Here is an 18,130-nt window from a genome sequence, read left to right on the forward strand (position 1 = left end):
GCCTGTGTAACAAGCAGTAAGCTACATCTCCAGGAGAACATCTTTGTATATGTTCTACCATTTTACTGCAATATTTACAAAAAGATAAAAATGTGGATAAATAGTACGCACTAGTATCATGATAGAAGGATCTGTCTTGAATGGAATTTTTTTAATAAGAAATATAAATAAAGTGTCCAAGCAATAAGCAGGTGCAGCCTCATCACAGTCCATCATCCTTGCTCACATAAAACACATTTAAAGTCCCTCCTGTATTTCCTTTTACCTTTTTTTTTTTTTTTAAAGTTTACAATTGTACATCAATTCAATGAAAAGCAATTTACGCAGTTCAGCAACATGATTCCAATATGATATTTCAATCGTGGTGCTTTCATTCACTTTAATGGAAGCTTTTTAGCTGGCAGTTGTGTGATTTTTGTCAGTGTCTCATTCATGTGTGTGTATGTCTATGTGTGTCTGTTTTATTTTAGTGTGAGTTGCATTTTATTGGCAGGTATTCACAAAAACATGAACATACACAAAATTTTCTTGCTTTAATACCTAGCACTGAATTGTGAGCAGATACTAGTGATACTAGTGAAATAGATACTAGTGCATTTTCTTTGTATTGTGTCTTTTTAACTAGCAGAGCTTTCAGATTTGTCTTTAAACTGGCACAGTCTTCTGTATGAGAAAATCAAAGGGATTACAGCAATGTCATTTGAAACAATAGCAGAGATCAAACACACACTTAAGATTAATGTGCAAATTACCATCAATATCAAGGCTCAAATACTTCCCAGCAAGTAAAAAGCATTTGTGTGCATGCATGTACATGTGTTTGACAGAGAAGGATTGTTTTTTGTGTGATTGTGTGTCTGTCGTGAATATTCACAAACATGCAAGTGAATGTATGTTTTTTGCTTCTGTGAATCTCTTTTTTTATGTGTGTGAGTGTGTGTGTGTGTGTGTGTGTTTGTATATGTGGCCAAATTAAAAAAACACACAGCCGCTGTGTAAAACAGTAACTGGTACGGCCTTGGATGGGCAAGCTATAAAAACACAACACATTTTTATATGCAGATATAGACATGCAAATTCATACACACCATACATAAATACAATCCTTTGGACACTCATTCTTTGTCATATTTTACACAGCTACTGTCACACAAAATATTGTTTGACTGTAATACGACTTGACTGAAGAAAAGAATTGGTTTCACTTGTTTCAACAGCCAATTCAAACCAGCTTCTGCTTAGTCTCATGAAATGAGCTTTATATGTTGGAAAATGCAAATGTGTGTTTTGTGCTCCATTGTGAGAAATACTGTATGTTTCCCTATGAGGAGAGGATCAGATGGAGGAGACTAGTTGGACGAAAAGAAGAGAAGAACAGGTTAATACAATGAGTGAATTACTTGCAATCCATCCTAAATTCATTCAATCGAAACTTAAAAAATATTGATTCGGAGCATCATGAATTATCACTGAATTATCACAATATTATTATTGTAATGTCAGTGACATCATTAACATTGAATCTAATGACTAATGTCAAAGGTTAGATAGTACAGACATTTCCACTGAGTTCTTTTCAGGTTTCAGCTTATTGCATTGGATTGCCTGTCCATTTGTCTGACTCCCAAAATAGTGGACAGCTGTTTGAAACAAGCTGTTTGGACTCTCCCTACCCAGTATGCAGTGGCGGGGAATTGATGTAAGAGAACACTGTTGGGTGAAGAAAGTTGGCTAACTAGCAGCCCTGATATTTTTCTTAGGAAGCACTGCAGCAAAGAAAAGGTATAAGGGTGAGGATATCCAACTGGATGCCCATGTTGCTCTGTTCCGGCTGGATGTGTATGTCATGTTTGCCTTATATGTTGAAATAATCCTAATTGTAAAGGCTTGTTGCCACAAGATGGTGAAACATAATTGCCATGGATAAATGCTATGGTGGCATGTCCTATTCAGGTAGTACATTTTCATGCTTTTCAAACCCAATTTGGCCCTCACCACTGGTGCAGTAGCAGTAGCAGGAATAGTAGCATTATTTAATCAGAGCCAGTTTCAGTAGTATTGTGCCTCTGAGACAATTTCATCCTGGCTGTTGTTGTCAAACAGAAAAGGAACCATCCAGGTAATTTTCTGGTAGTGTTTGGGAGTTGTTCAATCCCACATTTCATTTTTCAAGTGTTATTGTCATATACTTGATAACACTAATGAAATTCTTAGACTCAGAGCCAACTTAACTTCACATAATAAATGAAATAAGTTAAAAAAAAAAAAAAAAAAGTAAAGGCAGTAATAAAAAAACAAACATAGTTAGTGATTAAAATAAAAACAGTATTTGCATAGTAATTATTTTCAATTTGCAATTTGCGGGTTCAAACCTGTTTGCACTCAACAGAAGGAAGCAGTTCAGTCGTCCAAAATTAAAGCCACAAGCGGGTTTTAGGCTTCACAAATGTGAGTAAAGTCACTTCAGCTAATTTAATTCTGTTTAAAGACGGAGTTAGACCAATCACACACAGTGTTTCACCATCACAAAGCAAGTTCTGCCATTCCTCCCCCCTTCATCCAACTTGAACGAAACTTGGTGCGTATGTTCAGGAGATGCTGGATGTCTCCAGTGAGTCATGATTGATCAATGGCAACTTGAGTTATGAGCAAATATGTGATTGGTCATGCCCACTTGCACCGATCAATATGGCACTTCAGATTTTGGTTATTACTTGCCCTCAGAGCATGCAAACCAATTTTGGTGAAATTCTGTGCACCTGGTTTTCAGATACGCATTTGTGGAGTTTTGGCACCTTCAATGGGTCAGGCTCAAAGTGCTTTTGTAGATCTATTCCCAATTACGGACTGAAGTTATGTACCAACATATATGATGGTTGGACAAATGGTTAATGAGTTTTGGCCAATATTTCCTAAGCCCCGCCCTTTGCAAAGGTGTTTTGGTTGATGGCGGCCATGTTTTTTACGATCAATCTTGCCTACTTATTATAAAAATTTGATGTGTTGATAGAGTCAAAATCCAAAAAGTTCTATTCATTTTACTGTTTTTCAATTCATGCAAATTAGCAAAAAATCCATCATGGCAGATTTTTATCGTCCAAGAGGCATTTTTTGTAGAGCACATTGAGCTGGACTTGTGTGCCAAATTTCAAATCAATCAGACCTATGGTTTGAGGGGTGTGGCCTTTCAAAAATTGAATTTTCGGGGCTTAATCACAGCGCCACCATCTGGCTGATTGGGCTCATATTTCTTGGGAAGCATGCATGTCATTTCCAGCTATTGTGCTAAGTTCCATAGTTTTTGCTCATTCCAGCTCATGGCAATTTTAGCCACAGCAGAAGACAAATAATAATAATAAGAAACCAGGATAAACATAGGGGTTTGAAGCCTAATAACACTGGTTGTCAACTTAGTCATGGGAAAACATGTATGCAGTGCAATACTGATATGAATTCAAGTCACTAGTGGTAAACAATGTAAAACGGTAGTTATTTAAACAGTAAACAGTATGTAAACAGTAGTTATTCTTAGTGGCCAATTGTGTGAAGTAAGGGTCCAATCATTGGTATGTGTATGCCATTGTGTTACTGTAGTATGTGTGTATGGTGTGTGTGCAAGTGATAGTGTCAGCAGTTCAGTAACCTGATGGCTTGTGGGTAGAAACTGTCTGTGAACCTGCTGGTTTGGGTCCCACCTGCCAGACGGCAGGAGCGTGAAAAGTCGGTGGCATGTCCGTATGGAGTGTAAACATGATGTGTCATCAGTATAATGCAATTGAAATACGTGAGATATTGTATTCCATTTGAGCATCTTGTCAAAACATGTACAGAACCACTGATGTTCTCACATAAGAGGTTAAAGGTTTTAGTTAAAAGGACCAGAAAAAGAACATAGGTACCATCAAAAATTACACCATGAACCTAAAGAGGTAAATCTGAATGTACTGACTGTCAAATGCAGCACCAACCGATAAGTCATTGGGCTTTTGATCATCATTTTGATCAAAGAGGGTATGGTTTCTGAATAAGCTTTAAACCAATCATCCATGTGGTTGCTGCAGGTCTCTTCCAGGAGTTGGGTTTCAGCAGACTTCATGAAGTCCACAAGTCCATGTTGTGTGTGTTGGCATGTAGTAACAGTATCCTTGGGTTCTCACTTGAATTCTCAATCCTCACATCAGATAAATCTAGTTTATACATGTCCTTGGCCTCATAAAGCCAGATTATATCGCAAAGCTCATTTTTTAAAACTTTAATCAAGTCTGGAAAACAATCACAGAGAATCAGTTGAGCCTGAATGAATACATTCTCAACTAATCAGCAAACTATGAGGAGTATGCACAGTAAATGTTCACATCACTAAACTATTTGGTTAAAGTTAGCTCAAGGGTATGACTTGACTGAATCCACATTTTTGGTACATAGTAGTGTCAAAAAGTCTTTTTGTGTGTATGAATTTCCTGTGAAATAACTATCTTATTTTATATTTTACACCATGCAGTTCAGTGGCTGTTATTGACATCCTATCATAAATAAGTGCTGTCTGTGCTTGTCCACAGAATTATATTTGTGCAAGAACAAAAGCCTTGCTGCCATATTTTGTAAAAAATAGTATGTGCTGTACCAATGAAAATAGAGCACACTGTCAGATGTGAGAAAGCAGAACGCTTATACTATATGAAAGATGCAACATTTATTTAAACTAGGTCTCACGTACAGAAGGATAAGTGAATACAAGAAGCAAGTAAAGTGAAGCTATTCTGCGGATTCATTTCACTTGTGTAAGATCCAGTATTTGACCAGAGTGGAAGAACTTATATACCAGATTTTACACAGGTGCAATGAGTAATTGGCTTCACTTATGACCTTGATGAAAATAACTCAAATTTCTATACCATTTCTTTGTTTTCTTTGTTTCGCTCTAGGCCATTTACTAAAAGATTCCTATATTTCTAGGCAGTTTACTTTGGCCATGTTTTCCTGCACTTTCTCATATTTTTCTATGGTTATACTATTGTGTGTTTGTCTGCCTGCTTCAACAGTGCACCTATTGGAGTAGCAGTGCCAAGTGACAACTCTTTTTCTGCTTCCATTTGTTGGACAGTAATCACAAGGTTGGTGTTTTGATCCTTCATATTTAAGCGTTCTCGACCAAGACACCAAACCACAAATAGCTTGCACTGTATGTGCATGCCAAAAATTTTGTCACTTCAAGTGCCAAATCAACGTACTGTAATGTACTCCAAACTACTCATTGAATCTCCAAAAAAAATAAAGTGCAAAAGTGATATTAGTGAACTCCTCTTCAGCTGCTACAAAACAGTGTTGCATTGATTTCCTGCTTGTGTTGTATCAGCTCTCAGATGTATGTTGCTTTGGATAAAAGCGTCTGCTAAATGAATTGAATTGATTTCTCTGCTAATGGCATTTTGTGTCACACACCACTCAGTTTATTTGGTATGCTAGGTAACAGGGTTTGTCTGAGCCATGACATGCTGCAGCTCTATATAATTATCACAAATGCAAGGCCTACTGGTTTTATCATTGCCACAAAACGCCAGCTCTGGCTTGGCAAAGAAGAATGTGGATTCAGAGAGATCTTTTAACGTCCCTCAGCTCCCTTTCACCTAGATGACATTCATTGTCTTTGTCTGACTGATGAAAGGCTCACCCAAATGATTTTAAGATGGATCAGAGAGACAGAAGGTTGGCCTGGTAAGCGAACAGTAAGGGGTCCAGAGAGTCTGCCACCAAAGGTGTTCATAATGTGACAGGTCAGTGCCACTGGCCTGAAGTAACTGAGAGCATGTGATGTGGCTCCTGAGTAAAACCTGTTGAAGGACTGATTAAACTTGTTTACCCTCTCTTCTCTCCCCTCCACCCCTGGCCAGTCATCTTCCTCAGCCCACTCCACACCTCCTCCGAGTTGTTCTGCTGAGGCTGACTCTCAGTCTTCTACCGGTATGCATTCTTTGCCTCCTTAAACTTTTTCTTCAGCTCCCTCTGGATGCGTCGGGCCTCTCTATCCGGAGCCTTGAAAGCCTGCTTCTTCTAGATGAATTTGATGTCTCTATTAAAACAAGGCTTGTTGTTTGGGAAGCAGCAGATTGTTTTGGTGGGGAGAATGTCCGTGGAGAAGTTAATATAGTCCATAATGTAGTCTGATAGGCCATTGATGTCCTCTCCATGTGCAGTGCAGAGTACATCCCAGTCTGGCTTCCTGTGATCATACTCTAACAGCCCTGGTAGTGACTGGTATACGTAGTACAACAGGCATGTAGGTGGCCACTAGGTGTACTAGTTTGTGATCCGATCTCTCTAGTGGGGTCAGGGCAGTCGAGGTGTATGCCATACCGACATTTACATACTGTAAGTTCAGTGTTTTATTATCCCTTGTTGTATACTTCATGTACTGGTTGAAGTTAGTCGATGTAGAGGAGAGGGGGGCATGGTTGAAATCTCCCAAGATGATTATGAGGGCATCCATGTGCTGTGTCCGAAGTCCTACGACAATCGAGTGGATGACGTCACGGCCGTGGCTGCACTGGCGGAAGGAGGAATGTAACTAACCATAACAATAGCATGTTAGAATTCCCACGGCAGATAGTATGGCCACATTCCCACTGCTAACAGTTTAATATCAAGACTTCACACCTTAGATTTCATGGTAACATGTCTGGAGTAACACCATCTTGAGCTGAAAAAAACGGCAAGCCCTCCTCCTTTGTTCTTACCACCACTCTGTTTCTCTAGCATCCTATATCCATGTCTCCATAAAAAACAAGACACTGAACTCACGATATATCCGTTGTGCTGTAGTGAGGGTAGAAAGTTCGTCCATCTCATTCGTCAATTATTTCACATCCCCATGACGATAGATGGCAGGAAGGGTTTAAATCTCCTCGCTCTCTCCTTCACCTTAGCACCAGCTCTCACCCCTCTCTCCTCTGTCTCCGAGGCTCCACTGGGATGCTTGCCAGTTTCATGTAGGTGATGTTGACAAGCATGATCAGCTGATAGTGGGTGTAGGTCCTAATGATAAAAGCAAAAGTAAACCACAAAATATATATCCAAAGAACAGGGAAAAGAAGAAGGAAAGAGGCAGAAAAAGTCCAGAGAAACCTATGGAGAGCAGCTGCTGCGAAGGCCACTCGCTCATGCTGGCGCCCGGAAAAGACAATGAACAATAGCACGAGAAAATACACCAAACATTATCATAGGGTTGAGCACTCCTCTGAAACAGTTACAGACCTGTTTTATTGGGTTGTATTACAAAAATAAGATGTTTAATAATTCCCCGCTCTCAGTAAAGGAAGAATGTTAAAATGATTTGTTATACGATGAAACAATAATAAGTCACCAATATGTTACCCCGTGTCATTCATATTATTATAATTACAAACCTATTAAATTTAAGTGCTTCACTTGTTGGAGTTCCTACATACCACATATACAATACTATAAGCTACACTTTTTTTCCTGTGGTGTAAATATTAATTAATTGGCCTGGTTTGGATCAGTTTTTTCTCAGATCTCACATTGTAAAGCACGACTGCAGCACTATTTACTTTGAGCCCGGCCTGTGTCACTACATGAACCCTGCCCAGATTTCGCTGTGCTCCCTCAATCATGCACCAAGCCTGTACTCACCAAGCCTGCTTTTTGGTTTTGTTAGCAACCACATTTTACACCAGGCAAATGTACCTGCATACAGCTCTGACAGCGCTGTATTCATCCTCATCCACTGTATTCTTTCACATTTTTCCCTTTAATAAATATCCTTTTTTTTTTTTTGGCCTACACTTCGCATGCATCTCCCGTCTTTGTTATGACCAACAGGGCTTAATACTGATTCTTGTGAAAATATTTTCGAAGCATACTGATCTCCGCACTCATGAATGCAGGTAGAAAGCAGTGCTTGAATAACCCAGCTGTAAAGGAAACACACTGTGAGAGCTTTTGCGTTGTCTTTTATTCAGCACAAAATTAACAACCGAACGCAACATAAATTACACACCAGTTGTATCCTGATTGTTCCCCCGGAGTTTAATGGTTTAGTCCAGAGTCTCCTTTGCCACAGACATATACACTATGTCTGCTTAATACTCACAAATACCATGCACAGTTTGTTCCCCACTGAACAGTTTAAAAATTGTTTTTACAACAATAAGTTAATACATGAGTCAATAATTATATTTCTGTTAAGCCTCTAGAAAAGACTTTAGAGATATCTAATCTTTATCTTCCACACTGACTTTTTTAGGCAGGAAAACCTTTTTTAATGCATTTAGGCTAATTTAGTAACTCAGAGACTGACTGTGTCAACTGATGACATTAATTGCCAAACTGTTTTCACATGTGAACACTTTCCACCCTAACTTACAGATGGAAAATGATATGATGACCTTCAGATAGGACATATTGTTCACCATGGCTTTCAGAAGGTAAATACTACCAGGGAGGAAAAAAAAAAAGAACAATTTACAGCTCTAAGCACACTGTGACAGGGCACAGTTACTTACAGGATTTGTGGTTTGTGGATGACATTGCAATGTTTGGTTTTTGCTCTCTCCAGTGTATCTGTAGCAAAGCATTGTTTTAAGTCTAAAAAGGATGAAAATAATTATGTGGCGTATCCAAAGTGCAGTGGAAATTGCAATCATAATATCTTGACAGCTATGTAGGAGAACACTTCCAAGTCATTGCTTAGAGCTGACAAGTTCTCATTGCAATTATTCCCAAGCCACATTTGCAGTATGTGTTATGCAACTTAATGCTTTTTCTCAGAGACTATTCACATCTAAAATTATAGCTATCAGATTATAAAGTCACTTTATGAACTATATCCTCATCTGTAAAAATTGGCTTAGAGCACAGAGATGTTAGCAATGATTTTATTTTTGAGTTATGTTCAGTTGCTTTGAGTTTAGTTTTTTTTTCTTTTCTTTTTTAGTTTTAGAAAAGTGAATGTACATGTATTATGCTATGTTTGACACTAGATTTACAATCCCTTCCAAAGCTGTTGACTTACTCTTGAGCAAAGCACTAACCCCCACAATTAGCTCCAGAGACATCCATCTCTCCTTTAGATGTGTGTGTGTGTTGATATTTATGCCTCTGATATTTTAAAAAGTGTAGATATCTTGTTCTTGAACATATTCAAATTTGCAATTACTTTTCACAGTTTCATTTAGCAGAGGCTTTTATCCAAAGTGATGTACATCTGAGAGCCGATACAACACAAGCAGGGATCCAGTCAGGAGAGAACAACGGCAGTAAGTGTCATGAAGCTAAATTTGAGTAGGACGTAGGTGCCAACACATTGTGTGTGTGTGTGTGTGTGTGTGTGTGTACCAGTATATATAAACCTATATATAATGTAAAATATCGCAAAATTACAATATATATCGTAATTTTGCAATATTGTGCTTTTTTTTTCTTTTTTTCTTGTTGTTGTTGTTGTATTTTGTTTTTTACTTTTTTTTAATTTGGACCTTTTATTTATTTAATTTAAAGCCTAATTTGAATGTCAGTTCTATTGCATTAAGCCGTTCATGGTGCTAGACTACATATATCAGTGTATGGGCAGCCTCGTCCTTACATCTTTGTAAGACTGTGTGTAGACTCAGACTAGAAGCGGGAAGAAAAAAAACCTCATTAACCGTCGGTCTTAATGTTACTCGTGCCGCTCTCGCCCCTCCGCCGTCACCTGTAACAGACTGGGCATAGGCTACAGTTCAAAGTCACCCCCCACCACCCCGCGACAACCGCCCGTACCGATCACACACACACACACACACACACACACACACACACACACACACACACACACACACACACACACACGCACAGTTACTCGCGCACACGCGCACGCAAACACACCGGTAGCGACGTCAGGATTGGACGCAGCAGGGGATCCCCAGTATTCCGTTTCTGCCTCGCTTGGCGTATCATCATCTTTTACCGGGAGGAGATGAGCTCGCGCCGGCTCACACTTGCAGAGGGCAGCAGTAACAGAGGACAGTCTTGTTTCTCGGCTTTACCGGCGCTCTCTCTCTCTGCTTCTCTCTCGGTCTCTTTTACGTTTCTCTGTCCTGCAGAGACGGTTGTATTTTGTAGCTGCCGCGTGCGTTGTGCAGTCGGGACAGCGCGCGGAAGAGCAGAGAGCAAAGGGGAAAGGTGTTCCACCTACTGAGCGCTTTATTTTTGAGTGGAAAATGATGCTTTGGACGAAAAAACATTGAGCTTCAATTAACTCCAGGTTAGTTAAACAGTTTTTTTTACCGGCGCCTGCACAGTGGAATCGAGCATTTCATCTGTTTTCATCACCGATACTTCGTTCTTCACGTGTGCGTTGTTCTGACAGCCGCGCGCGCCGCGCTGTCATCCTTGGCCGCTCCGGTTCGTCTGCGCGGAGCTGTTCTTTTTAGAAAAAAAAACAGACATATTAGAATTGCAAACTCTCCGGGTAAAGAAAGAAAAAAAAAACTTTTTCCGCCTTTCTAATTAAGTTCATTGGGAATAACTGGTTTAGAAACGTGAGAAAAGTGGTGAGAAGGACGGTGTGACAATCGGCGATCTGAAATGCGCTTTTTCTAGTTTTAATTTTTGTCATTTTCACCATTAAGATTGAAATCGACAAACTTAAGAAGTGGAAGTTTTTTTTTTTTTGTGGAAAAAGTGGAAGAAAACAACCGGCTCCACGACGGTGGCCGTAAACTGGGAGAGGAGGATCCCACACACTGGGACGAACAGGTAGGAAAACCCTGAAAAACACTATACCTGACCAAATACAAAGAAGGTATAACAAACGGACAAGCTTTATTGAAATTGTGCTCATGTTAAGTGCATCATATGCATTCCACGGTTAACTTGTGTCGTATTCACGACAGATGCCATTCTCTCCGTTAAAAGATGGCAGGTTTATGCTTGGCATGTCGATACGTACCACCTAAAGCATGTTTTAAGAGCATTAAAATCCTTAACGCTTAAATTCGATAGCATCGGAACCACTTTATAATCCACTTGCTCTAATACAAATGTAACTTTTCTAATTGGTTGGCTTGTTTTTACCAGCGTCTTGTACACAGTGATGCACGTAGGCGACGAGCCAGCGGTGAGAACATATGATAAAAAGTTGATTTATATTTAAAAAGGCTCCGCACTTCTTATCGAATTATATGCCGAATGGTTACACGTTTACTGAAAATATAGGAAATGTTTAGAATCTTATTACATCATGCATGTAACCTAAACATAAACAAGAGTTTGTTAAATCCACTGTTTTTCGAATGGAGAGCAAGGCGTTCCCTCCGTACTGAAGATTTGGTTTGTGGTTAGGTATGCAGTTCAGACTGTTTTATTGTTAATATTTGGTCCCCAGTTGTAGAGACCGACACGCAGATAATCTCATAAAATCATAGCTTCATAAAGACGATCTGTTGCCTCGTTATTTTAGTGTATATGCAGGCAAATAAAGGTCAGATAAAAAGGGTTTAATTGTTTCATTGTGGGCTGAAAAAAAAAACAACAACTCTGGTGTTATTTAGCTTTGGAAAACTTCTGCATATCAAACTGATTACAAATGGTGGAATTGTTATTTACTCCCTAAAATTTTTCAATATAAAACACAGTATTATGCCAAATCCCTTCCAAAACTCAATTCCGGACTGCTGCATGGGAAGATACTAGATAGTGATTTCATTAATGAATTTTACAACCGGGTAGATACTGTAATATAAGTGAGAGTGAAATCTATGATTCCAACTGTCATTCTCTTAAGGTCAGTAATTGGGACAATTCCTTATGAATTGAGTAAATGAGTATTCCTGCACATACTTTGAAAAAAAACACTGGGCTTTATTACAGATTATTGCAGCTGGAGCAGTTTAACCTGTTCTTTTATTGATTACAAATAAGATCACACTTTGTATGAGGAGTGTCTGCATTTAGCCTGTAGTAAATTTTGAGGAATAAATACCGAGAGAAGCTTGCCTCATCTTCTGAGTGTGGGGATGGTGTGTGTGTGTGTGCATTTGTGTGTGTGAGCGAGATTGAGAAAGGTAAAGGTGATGCCAGACTATTACGGAATATTGAAACTACACGTAGTGAAGGGTAAACCGAAAAGGTAAATGCTGAGTGGCTTTCTCTTTCTTGGTAATTCATATCTTCCTTGCGTCTTACATTTCTAGCAGCTCTGATTGGACAGTTAACACACGTAGGCTACAGTATGAGGTCCTGTAATATCCTCAATTGCCCTCATGGAAATGTACAATAGATTTTTGTGCCCTCTGTATTTTTTTTACAAACGTGCAATCTTTTTTGTATTTTTCTGCCAAGTTATAAGCAAACTTACAAACTGCTTTGACCTCATATTCCAGTGAAATGTGGCCTTAATTTTTACCCCTGTGGGTTTTAAAACAGAGAGCATATGTCTTTGGTCTCTTCACTGCACTCTAAATGACAGGTACTCACAATATCTTTGTCCCATTCAATTATTATGCTTTGGGATGAGTAGATACTATATTCAAGTTAAATTCCGTGGAAAACCTCACATGAACTGTAGCTTTACGGAAATTGCAGCAAAATTGCAGCATTCTTGTTCAGAAAATGGAGCTTTTGTTGTTACTGCAGATCACTGTTGTGGCTGACAGTAAGGTACTGTGAAGGTGAAAGGTGTGTTAACCTTTAGTAAAATAAACAGCACTTAAAAACATCCATCCACCTTAAAAAAAAATAAAAATAAAAATTAAAATTAAAAACACTCTTTATATTAATTTTGTCATTATGATGCTTTTGATGCCGGCTGTCTCTGCACTGCAAGTGTTAATTATAATGGTTGTAGTCCACTTACAGTACAGTATAGCAGTGGAAGTGTTGTATGGTGTATAAAATTTCTGCTTATATAAAGTCCAATGTAAGGATGCAGTGATTTATTGCAGAGCTAGGTCACATATTAATATAATGATACAGTGATCTGAGACTAGATACTCTATCATTATGAGTTTGGTTATGTATTGTATGCTTGTGTGTATAATATAGACTTTACAATATAGTCATGTAACAAAAATATGATCTTTCCTTTTTTTTTTGGCTGCATTGCAATTTTCTGAGCTTATGTCACTGTTCTTCAGGAAAACACATGTCTTCATATCTAAATTACTGTCTCAAAAGAAATATCTTCTAAAACCAGCAATTATCATCTCCAAAATATTACCACATTATTAATGTCAAGGTATTTGGTTAAATATTGTATGTATTATATCTTTAATTCAGTCATTATTGAACATAGTACTGAATAGACGTGTGATTGATTGGCAGTTCTGCTATACTGTAAGTCTCTGCACAACAATGGGCGCACACTGTAGGGTCAAGTGGAGACGTTTGAGTTAAATGGATATTTGGTGTATGCAAACTGTGCTTGTTTTAATTTCTTCTATGAACTAGCTGAGTAATCATTAGTTATAACAATCTGTAGATGAAGGTAAAATGGATTGTGAGTAGTGTTTGCACAGACTCTCTAGTGCACAGACTCTCTCAGTTCATCGCTGTTAGTGTCACAGATGGCTCAAGAGCCCCCTGTCCAAACACAAGAAATGAGCAGAAGTGAAAAACATATTTCATATTACTGCTTGACAAAGACTGTTGAAAACATTCAATTGTATATGACAGTTCCATGTTTCATACAGACAATGTCAGACATGTAGCTGCTTTCCTGTGCATCTCAATAGTATGGACGAAACAGTATAGTTATTTAAACTTCTATTTCTTTTCTATTATTTTTACACATCTATAAATTTGATTATTTTCATGCAAAAACACCAAAAGCTCAATGAATATAGTTTTCGCTATTGGACCCAAAAAAAGAAATGAAATTACTTACTACTGTTCAGCAGCAATTTTCCACATTTTTAGATTTTTGAAAGCATTTTTTCTGCCTTCCAGGTGGCCATCTCTTTCAATTGATTTTCTGACAGTCCAAAATAAACTTTCACAGCTGCAAAACTAGATTGGTAACACATCTCAGTGAACATGCTGGCCAGTTTTATTTTTACAGTCGCTCTACTCCTGCAGAGTTTGATTTGAAAGGTCTGCAGCTTTGGCAGCGCTCAGGTAACTGTGGGAAGTTGTGACTTGAAAAAGATATTTCACGTCAGAAAAATTAAGCTTCTGTTTTGAAACTATTCTTGTAAGGTTCTTCTTCCTCTTTTTTTATTTTATTTTTTACCTTTTTAAAGGAAAGCACCGGTAAAAATCCACATTACATTTTTTTTTAAGACTATGATCTCTTACGGTTCATTTTGATTTCCCTCTGAAAAAAGACAGCATGCAAATGCCCTGTTCACAGTTGAATGTTGCATGTTAGAGCCTCCCAACAGCACGGAAACCGACTGGAGGACGTATAGACATTTCAAATTAATGTGCGCCACAATCAATTGTTGTGTTTTTTTTTTTTAACTCAGTTCTATTTAGTGCATTTGACTGTCTACACTTTTAATAAAACATGGACACTCATCTGTTAATGGATAACATAATTTATGTGTTTGTTTTTATTATTCACTTATATTCAAACCATTGCTGAAGATTGAACTTTGCACAATATGCATTCCACAGTATCTGTTCTTATGTTGTTTGTTGGTAATCCAGCCATTTACAGTAAGCATTTTCAGTCACTGAAAGTCATTATGTATAAATGTATCCAATCCAAAATGCCTTAATGTTACTTTGGCAGCAGAGACAGATATTGTACGTAGACAAACATTTTTATAGTGCTTTGCTACACTGCCATGTGTTGACAGTGGTTTGGCTTGTCCAGGGCAATTAAAAGATTCCCACATTTGGAAACAAACTCAGTTTATAAAAAGATCAGCAAACTGGATGAAAATGTTCTGCTCAATATGTTGGATGTATGTGCCTGTGCGTGTCTCTGAATATGCTAACGCAAATAGGCAACCAGCAAGAGACACACAATAGCAACAACCAGCACATACACACACACACACACACGCATATGAGACTGGGTTAGACTGAAATGCTTCTGTGTATTTTGCACGATATTGTGTGTGTGTGTATTTGTGTGTGGTCATGCATTTTGTCATTTTGGCATATTAACTGAACTAAGTGACTCTGTGTGTGTGTGTGTGCATGTGCATGTCAAGGCACATTATGTGTATGTCACTGTGTATGTTTGTGTACAGACTTGAACATATGCTGTGTTCTTGCGTGTGTGTGTATTTCTGTGCACATGTGCACCTTGTGGGCTATTTCTACTGTGCGTGTTTATATTTTCAATAATTACCATGAGATCCCTGAAATTGAAGATTTATTCGCATAGTGTGCGTGTGTGTGCGTGTGTGTGTGCGTGTGTGTGTGTGTGTGTGTGTGTGTGTATTATCTTGGGAGTGCTCAGACTGAAGATCCAGCTGATGAAAGCTACCTGGAGCTTCATAAATGGACCCTTTGTCCAACAGTGGAGCCTGTGTGTGTGTGTGTGTGTGTGTGTGTGTGTGTGTGTGTACGTGTGTGCGTGTGTTTGTGAATGTTACATAGCCTATATCTTCACCAAAAATCTGATACGAAGAAAATGTCAGAGTTTTGGTGCTGAACCAGATCATTATCAGACACTTACTGCTGGCATTTTTCTGTTTTGTCATTTGATACAGAATTCCCCAGTTTTGACAGCTGAGTATAAAACATATTAAAGTTAAATGGATAAATTATGCTTTAATTGTAGGGTATTAACTATATTGTTAATTTGAAACAAAAAAATACTAAATGGCTAGCTGCGTGCTGGACATATTTTATTTAACAAAACATAATTGTATTCTGTTTTTCCCTGATGTAGCCTGCAGCTAGACCATACTACTTGACCTGTCTTGGCCAGACTGTTCCAACAGCCCCAGTATTCATCTCTCATGTGCTTGTGCATCTGTGGCTTCCAGATTACAAAGCAGTGCAGGCAAAAGCAGTGAAAAAGCACAAATCCCAGAAACAAACAGCGTACAGTGCTTTCTCTGAACTGTTTTATCTCGTAACGTTCACCTTCATTGCCATTTTGATCTCAACAACAGCGTTATGCCACATTTGGGAACTACTTCTGGAATACACAAGTTGATCAGGAAGAGGATTTCTAATTAGTAGGGATGTCCTGATCAAGTTTTTTTGGCCACAATCCAGATCCCAGTCTCGTAATAAAGGGTATCTGCTGATACCGTGTCTGATTTGATACTTACATTTACATAACAGAAGAAGATGTGCATGTTGAAATAACAGGTAGCCTACTAAAATTCTTACCTTATTTTCATGATCCTGGAGGTACTGGTTCAAAACTATTAAATTGATCAGCTAAATCAATGATGAGATAAAAATGACAGTTTAACTGGGACAATGCGACTCCTGATATTGACATTCCATGATCAGCTAGATTTTTTTTTTACTAGAGAATTGCACATGCTGGCTCACTGTGATGGCATACTGGGACACTTAAATAGAACAAAACCATTGTTAAAGTTATTAGTAACAAGTGTGATTTTCCTATTATAAGAAGTCAAAGTGTATGCAGTGAAAAAGGTCTATTTTGGCCTGTCATCAAGTTACTCACGGAATTAATGTCAATTAGTGACATCTAATATGACCCGCCGCCGGCAATGATTGTCATTTGAACTGGTGAAAGCGCTGGTCAGTACATAATGAGAAGCTGCTACCTGAATGTTTTATCTCCCATCTCTCTCTTATTAGATTAGGTAGTGTTAGGGTTTAGTGAATCCGTGTATTTTGCCAAAATACTCAGAAGTCACTCCCAAATAATGTTTTTACAGCCACACACTCTGATTTCCACTCATGTGTAGCCCAGCTGTCTTACCAACAGGCTAAGTTGGACAAAACACCGTAGAGTACAATAAAGGTTTTCATTTAGCCAATACTGATCCATGAAAATATTCTTGGATCGGCCCAGATAGGCTTGGGACATCTCTTCTAATTAATGACAAAATCACTGTTAATCGCCACAGATTTTATTATGCGGTTGCATTCTGCACAGTGTACATAATGTATGGTTTTTTGTGTGTGTGTGTGTGTGTGTGTGTGTGTGTCTGGCCCCAGGCCATCAGGTAACTGTACACAGAGAAGAATATGTGATATAATGTCAAACTGTGAAAAAGTTTTTTTTTTTCTTTGTCTACCTTTATAGCTTTTTATGAGCAATATGAGGTTGAAACCAAGTTTACCTTAACCACATATTTGGGAATAAAAATAAAAATCTTCGCTAGAAAATGTAATAATCCTCTGATGCCTAATAGAAATGAAATTACTGGAATACAATATGAATATTATTTGAAAAAGTTTTTTTGACTTCTAACGTTTTCATGACTGTAGAAAATGTTAGAATGAAAAAGAAAGCATTTGAATGTCGGTACCATTATCTTTCCCCTCACCTTTCCTGACAAAATAGGCTACTTATTTCTGCCAGTTAATAATAGTAAATAACCTTACCCAATCCTAACCCATAAGCAAGTCAACAATAATTAAAGATTTTGGATACCTCATTATTATTTATAATTTTCTGTTCAATCCTGCCATGGCAGAACATGTACATATTAATTTAACAAACGATTTATAGAGTGCACACTTTAATCCAACATAAACTCTGCAATACCCATTTACACATAATACTGCTAGTACTACTGATATACAGTATCTATGTTAAAGGTGCAATATGTAAGAATCAGAAATTCCTTCTTATTATGACACCGGTGAACATTAAGTTGCTCGTGCTTATGTGCGTGCTCACACTCAGCCATTGCAAACGAGCAGTAGTGCTAACATTAGCCAACTAAAACCGCAATATATTTCACATGCTTTATAGTAATGTTAGCTTACCTGTCCAATAAGAAGAAAGCCAGCTCGGGGTTGGACGTTAGCATTTCTAAGCTAACGCTAACTCGTGTTGCACCTTGTTGGAACTGTAGGGGGATGGGAGAGAGGCAAGGCACTCAAGAACATGCATAAACATCACATCATTTGCATTCTCCTGGTAAAATTGTCCCAAGTCCTTTACATAGAAATCAGGTAACTGAGAAAGTCAAGAGGGTCTCATTTTATTATTTCTTCATTCTGTTGATAATTTTAATTG

General features: G+C 38.2%; 1 protein-coding gene and 1 long non-coding RNA gene across 7 annotated transcripts in view; one reads left to right on the forward strand and one right to left on the reverse strand.

The window, feature by feature from the left end:
* Positions 1 to 18,130, reverse strand: part of LOC137179644 (uncharacterized) — a 178,270-nt gene that overhangs the window by 16,863 nt on the left and 143,277 nt on the right. The window lies entirely within an intron of this gene.
* Positions 1 to 18,130, forward strand: part of LOC137179643 (teneurin-3) — a 370,272-nt gene that overhangs the window by 15,326 nt on the left and 336,816 nt on the right. For 2 of the 6 annotated variants that reach the window (XM_067584477.1, XM_067584472.1), the window contains exon 1: positions 9,895 to 10,755. The exons of 1 other annotated variant lie outside the window; for it this stretch is intronic. The gene's annotated coding sequence lies outside the window, so the exon portion shown is untranslated. Of the gene's footprint in view, positions 1 to 8,414; positions 8,445 to 9,181; positions 9,276 to 9,894; positions 10,756 to 18,130 lie in introns of those variants that run through there. 3 more of the 6 variants (XM_067584474.1, XM_067584475.1, XM_067584478.1) reach the window with 3 other exon arrangements.

The sequence above is a fragment of the Thunnus thynnus genome, chromosome 3 (genome assembly GCF_963924715.1).
Source record: "Thunnus thynnus chromosome 3, fThuThy2.1, whole genome shotgun sequence".
Classification (NCBI taxonomy): Eukaryota; Metazoa; Chordata; class Actinopteri; order Scombriformes; family Scombridae; genus Thunnus; species Thunnus thynnus.